General features: G+C 37.4%; 1 pseudogene; it reads right to left on the bottom strand.

Annotated features, from left to right (window-relative positions):
* Positions 1-517: 517 nt before the first annotated feature.
* On the bottom strand, positions 518-3389 carry LOC149141969 (putative galactinol--sucrose galactosyltransferase 1; annotated as a pseudogene).
* Between the last annotated feature and the right edge of the window lie 3929 nt (positions 3390-7318).

The following is a 7318-nucleotide window of genomic DNA, read 5'->3' as shown; positions in this document are numbered from 1 at the left end:
CAATTGTTGTTCAATCGAGCGTTGTTCAATTACTGTTCAATTGCAAGTGTTGTTTAATTGTTGTTCAATCGGTGTTGTTCAAAAATTGTTCAATCGATGTTGTTCAATTGTTGTTCAATCCTGCGTCATCTTGTGTCATTTTTAGGTGAGCCTTGGGAAATGTGCCAAAGTCATGGAAAAAGTGGAAAGGTAACATTAAAAGTGATTTATGTATATTTATATAATAAATTGGATTAACGAAATTACCATGGTATGATTAATGCTGAGACTAGAGTAAGAGGGTATGGTTAATATGTGCGGTTTAAGAATTAATCAGAGTTTATGAAGATTGAGTAAAGTTTCCGCTGGAGTGATTAATTAAGGTTTAGACCATTGATTAGTTCTTGAAACATTTCCGCATGAGAATTTATTAAGGGGTCTTAAACCTTAACTAATGAAGGTTTGACTAGGTAGGATAAATGAAATTCCTGGGAATGAATGAGATTATGCATTTTATATGCAATGTGTGTATTGTCGCTTAGGTTGGCATCAAAAGTATAGATAGTAGATATATTATAAGGGGCATTACATGGAACATATCCCAATCAGGCTACATAAACTCTCCCAAGAAAATGTTGTTGTAGGCTACAGAAGCAATATGAATGGTATGTGATGTAGGATCCCTTGGCCAGAAATCATCAGAGGCTCTTATAACAACAGTCTGTTTGGAACTGTATAAACAATTCAATACAAATTTGTTACTGTTACGGTCAAGGGAGAGAAAAGATTGGTCAGATTGTTTGTTTACTACAAGCAAGCATACACAATTCTATGGCACTGGCCTGTAAAGACCATCAAGATTATGACTCATACAAGCAATTATCCCATTATCAGGGAAATTTTTAGCAATAGAAGCCTCCATTGCTTGATGATACTGGCCATCCAATTTAACACGACCACCATGGCCTACACCTAATGTCTCGAAAGAAAGAAAGAAATTATTTTAACGTCCATGAGGCTAAAGATAGCCTATAAGACATGTTGCTTTTTCATCTGCTTGATGTATTCGGCCTTTTTTTGTGAAGCTTCAAAATAAATGCTCCCAACTTCTCAACAAACCCCTCGCTAAATAGATTGTCCCAAGGGCTAGCTGCCAACATATCTGCATAAATTTCCATGTTACCTTTGAAGGCCTCACATTCTAAAATGAAATGTTTTTCTGTTTCCACTTTTCCGGAAGAAAAAAAAATGCATACTCTTTCCTCACACACTTCCTTTGGCCTTTTCCATATTTTTGACGTCCACTTTGACACCATTAATGCCAACACTTGCTAGATACGAGTGGACATTGTCATAAAATGAAATGCAATTTTGGGATGGACTAAGCCCAATCCATTTAATTTTATGCATTCTAATGCCTCGTATGGTTGGTGAAGAAGAATCCCATGAGGCTAAATAGGGAATGACAATTTTGAATTATAATGCTCCATTCCAGAAACATCAGGCTTCACTCCTCCCTAGTAACTAGTGATAGCATGCCAAAAATAAATGTACCTGGAATAATACAAATTTAATATAAATTGAGAACAAAGTAGCATGCCAAATCAACTATGGAGGAAAGTAGTCTGCATATACAAATGATAGTTTAAATATATCGACTAGTCACTAAACAAAGAATGTAGCTTATGAATTCATGAGGCAAGTGCTAGAATGAAGGGTTTGGAGCATATAGATAAATAAGGAGTATAATTGAGTAATTCCTAATGGACAGCTAAGGTAGCTTACTTTAAATTGTGGGTCTTCTTTGCTTCTGTAACAATGTATCTAAGGCCCAAAGCAGGATCCTCTTGTTTGACCAATCTTTCCATCTTTTAGAAACTTATAATTCTCTTTTATATGTGTCACCGATTTGCAAAGTGAATTATGAGCCCATAGAATGTTTAGAGTTCCACTATAAAATTGAGCATCAAAATGAAATTATCTTCAGATTATAAGAACTTTGAGAATAAAAAGGAAATTATCTTCATATTGCAAGAAGATTCAGAATCAAAAGGAAATTATCTTCAGATTTCAAAGAGAGATGAATTATTGTCTTCAAATGTCATATTTGAAGAAAAAAGAAGGTCAAACCTACTTTTTGTATTGCCAACTGGAGGAGGCTTTGCATTAGAGTCCATTTCAACAGATTTCTAGCCATCATCAAGAAGTAGAAACTTTGGAGGGGTGCCCCCTTTCTCTAGATTGTTAAAGAAATACAAAAAAATCACAAACATTTGGAACTGGACCCTTAGGATAAGGTCACAGTGTAACTACATCTCGACAAGAGTTGATATACGATTATAGAACATAAAAGGGGGGCGGGAAAAATAATATAACTTTCTAAACCTTGTTTTACACCCTCAATTGTGACATCTGTGTAAAATGCGTCCCATGTACACCACCCAAACCAATTGAGTATATCAGGTAACTGCAAGAGAAATATTCAAATCATAAGACTACAGAGAACCAATGAGAACTTATAATGACTTAGTAAAAAAATACATGGATATGTGTCATTCTCAATTAAAAGTCAAGGCGAGCTAAATGTTTTAGCACACGGAACAAATTCAAACACCATTGGAAAGAACCAAGCTTTAATTCCATGAGAAATTATCATCTTTCTTTCACGATGGGAAAATGTTTAAGAGTGCCTCTCAACAACCCTGCGCTATCAATAATTGATGTTAATAATATAACATTGATTCTGAAATATGAGAAGTTCCAAAAGAGAGGAAATTAAATAAGATAGTTTTAGAATGCCTCTCAACAACCCTGCACTATCAATAATTGATGTTAATCATATAACATTGATACTGAAATCTGAAAAGTTCCAAAAGAGATGAAATTAAATAAGAAAGTTGAAACATGGAAATGTTCTCACTTTACTACACTAGTAATCACTTCATATGGATCTGTTCCAGCACCAACAAAATCTAAATAAACTCCTTGAGTTGTCTCAACAGCAGGATCTCCTAGAATGCCAAATACGAAGTAAATTCAAGAGAAAATCAGAATATCTATTTTACTCCAGGGAATTGAAAACTGAGTCATAATAAGAATTTTATTTTATACCATTCATAATCCCTAAAATTCTTACCACTTTCCAGACATATTTCAAGCTCATTGTTTTCATTTCCTTGCAAAACTGCTCTGAAAGATCCTTCCAACAGTGGCAAGAAAACAATATAGATTTTTGGCTCTCCAATGCCATCGCCCACACCAGTGCTCAAAGGTGAACCTTCACTACCCTCAACTAGAAAAAATTGAGTCTCAAATCGGACATCTCTCCCATAGTAACCCATCCTCTGTGTCATACACCAGAGCTTGAAGTGGAACAACGGCATAAAACGAAGGCCTCCGCAAAAATACATATGAAATCATCCATCATAACCCATAGAAAAGAATTGTGATCAGGATAATAAAAAAGGTCCCCAAAAAGTGCACTTCTTGCACTATAAGAATGCATTGTAAATTTCCTGCACATTGAAGTTGACATTTTCTGAATACAAGACGCTAATAATAAGGATTTCATACACTTAAGCATGCACTTTCAATAAATTAATGAAACCTAGTCTTGACAATAAAGAAAACATCCAAATTGAAGACAAAATATATCCTAATACAGTAGTCTCCTACATGATATTTTATTGCATTATTAAGCATGTAATCTTTAGTATGTCCTTCAAAAAAAACATATCAAAAGTTCAAAACTAAAAAACAAGAGACCCAAATATCATTTTGGTGTTTATTATCATACATGAACATGTAGTTTCTTTAGATATTAATGAAACTCATTCTTGACCAAATCATGTTGCACTAAAAAAAACATAAAACGATAGATTCCAATACCTAGCATTCTACAACTTTGGGTTTTACATAAGTAGATCATGTAAACTATCAGACTATTGAAAAAAATAGCACTCAAAATGACCTTCAAATTAAGCTTCTGAATAAAAGATCAAGCTCCCCAAAAAAAGTGTAAAACACAAAAGAAAATGGAGTTAGGCTTTTGAATACAAGATCAAATTCTCCCAAAACAAAGGTGTAAAACACAAAAGCAAATGCAGCTATGCTTCTAAATACAAGATCATGTTCCCCCAAAAAGGTGTAAAACACAAAAGCAAATGCAACATTTTGTTGCTTAAGATGTACAAAACCCAAATACATTTTGTTGTAATAGAAAAAAATAGTAAAATGTATCAGATAATTACCCCAAAGAAAGCCACATCAAAAAAGTTAACAACACAAACAACCTTCAAATTAAGCTTGATTTTGAACCCCTAATCTTCATAAACAACAATTTTCCATGAACAATTTCATTGCAAGGAACGATTTCATTTTTGAGATAAGTGAGGACATGGCAGGGAGATGAGGTCAGTGCAAATAGGCATCTAGCCGCCTGTGACCAGGTGGAATGTGTGTTATAAAGATGCAGAAAATGATGTAGGTTGCAATAAGGAATATCATCATAATCTGGGAAATCTCAGATAGTATGTAGGAAAGAACGAAAGCCAGAAATGTGTCGTGAATATTAGAAGTGACTATAGGTATAGAAAGTTACCCCATACCCCGATATGCCACAGTACCCCAAAACTATGGCAAGGGAACAATATAAAATGGGAAGTATCTAAGGATCACATCGTGAGCAGCGCAAACAAAACAAAAAACTACCAGACAGATATATAGTACTCCTCAAACCCAGCCAAATATCCATGTAGCATTACCAAAATAGTACAAACCGGATCTACCTACCTTCGAGCAAAAACACTACTCCACCACCATCAAAATCCCACACAGTCACACCAATATGCAAGCAGATCTTCCATTAGAATGCCCTCTCCGTTGCAGTAGATTCCAGAATGCCTAGGCCCTAAAAAGTGGCTCAATCATGGAGTTCTGTATAGTCTTAGTAGTTACCAGCTATGTAACACCAAACTCCAGCACCCCGTCTGTGAAGGGAAGGCACACCACTGTGTTGCATTAACACAAAGTTCATGAGAAGTCAATGTCTACTGAGACTGGTTTCATGCCTCCCCTGCTACACCATTTATCTCTGGATTCAACTCCTTCATCTAGCCCACCATGTGGTCAAAGGATCGATTCTCCTGGACGAGCACAACTATTGTTTTTATAGGTCCAGGTATTGCCATCTTCAATCCTGTAGCTGCAATGTACAAGAATGCATGTAAACTTATGGCTTTATCTGGTGGTAACTCTTAGGATACTCTTTTAAGGGTCGGGTTCTGCATGAATCGATGAATGGGAATGTAAGGAATCCTGCCCCACTTGTAGTGTCGTTTCCATTTATGCCTAGTCATTCCGTGATAATATCATAAGGATGATCAATACCACTATGTAAGCAAGCCCATAGTGCAAGCAACATCCATCGTAAGTCCGAAGGCACTGCGGAGGTTGTATGCCATTTTTCGACCTGCATGAATGGAAATTGTATAACTTATACAGGAGAATCCCCCAAATTCAACTCTGCCCTCAATTTTCGATTTGAAAACCAGGAAATCGGGGCGATTACAACTAGATCCAACCTTCAACCCACGAAATCGGGTGATTGCAAGAAAATGCAATCTCCCAAATCAGGCGAATTAGGCTTTGCATTGTTTATCGCCTTTTTTTTTGGGCTAAAATGTAATAAATATTTATTTTTTAAATAAATTTTGGGCTTACTATAGAAAATGGGTGTAATATAAAAATTTTGCCCTCCAAAATATAAACCCCTTAAATTTCGCCTTTGGGATAAGATTTGCCCCTAAAATTTTCTATGATATTAGTACATGTGAAACAAACATGAATTACAAATGTTGAAAGAATAGTCTTACAAAAATCTACAAAACATGCATGAAAACATGTTGGCCTTAACAGACTTTTGTATTAAGGAAAAGTTTCAATACACATATGTACAACATGCACCATTAGCCCAATAGTGGGACATTGGAGCCACTCCTCGCTCTTAAAAGCATTGTCTAAAAGCTCTCAATGCTTCATGGGAGGAGACAAGGTGAAAAATCCTTGCTCATACAAAGGGAGGGGTATATATAACCAAGGGTGATGCTTGAACCTTGTGACTCTTGGACTACCCTCATGACCATTCAACTTCCTATGACTTTTCAACTGACATGACTCTTCATATTCTTGTGTGTCCATTGGACTTTCACTTTACATTACATTTGATTTACAATAGATATGGCCCATAATAGTGATGTGGCCTTGACAGCTCATGACACAACTTGACATGACATTGTTGACATGGACTAGCTGGCTATGGTGGAAATGTCAAGTTGTTGTTGCTGCTGAGTGATGGATGTGTTCTTGGATGTGCTTTCTTTTCTCCTCCGCATGGCTTGATGCTGCGAGGTCTTCAATGATCTTGGTCTTGAAAAGTGGTTGCATGCATGTGTTCCCTTCACCTGTACTTGATGAGCTTCTTTTGTCCATCCAGCTGCAAGTAAGTATTCTAGCATGTTCGCTCCTTCTTCATCTCCTTCATCGTCTCACCATGATCTAACAGTGTACCTATTCCTACATATCACTCATGACAGGACAACAACAAATACAAAACCTCCTAGTCTAAGATGGTGCCTTTCCAACCATGGATTGGGCCCAGGACAAATGACAGGCAAGGAATATGGCCCAAAAACTGTGCATTGAGCAGTTCCAGGTGACAGGAGGGAGACTGGTCACTGAGACTGCATAGAGCCCAACTCAGGCTTGACATAAGAACTCTAGAGCATAGTCTTCAGTGTTGGGAAAAATTGTGTAGAGGCCATTGGGAGGCAGGATTGCGTAGTTGAGAGCATCAATGGCCTCTACAGGTGAGACCTTGGGAGGCAGGTCTACGTAATTTTATCAGGGAAGACAAGACAAGGCAACAGAGGGACCAAATAGGACAGTTCTGTGCAGTTTCTGGGAGCAGTGAGTCCCAGTTGAGGGAAGAGACTAGGGGGACACCTTTGGCAGTTTTGAGAGGAAAAGCAATCTCAGGTCTCTGTACATTATGGGGTTCCAGCAGATAGGGGGGAGGCTTATGTTTGGTCCTGAGAAATGTGTAGTTTCGTTCAGGGTTGAGGCAATTCTTTGTGCAATTCTAGGAAGGAAGGTAGGTTTCCCAACTCTGGGATTGTATAATGCAACTGTCCTGGAGGGCAGTCTCTGCGCACTGCGTGTTCTAGGAAGTAGAGTAGCATCATAAGGGCTAAGACTGGTTAGTGCAAGCTGAAGGTCAGGGTGCGGTGAAGGGGAGTTGTCGATCGTATGATTTTCAGGAAATAGCTAAGCGTGGGAGGCA

This window comes from Pinus tabuliformis, chromosome X (genome assembly GCF_031772625.1).
Source record: "Pinus tabuliformis cultivar Carrire ecotype Pingquan chromosome X, CPIR1, whole genome shotgun sequence".
Taxonomy (NCBI): Eukaryota; Viridiplantae; Streptophyta; class Pinopsida; order Pinales; family Pinaceae; genus Pinus; species Pinus tabuliformis.
Note: the sequence above shows the minus strand (reverse complement) of the source record. Positions and strands in the feature narration are given on the sequence as shown.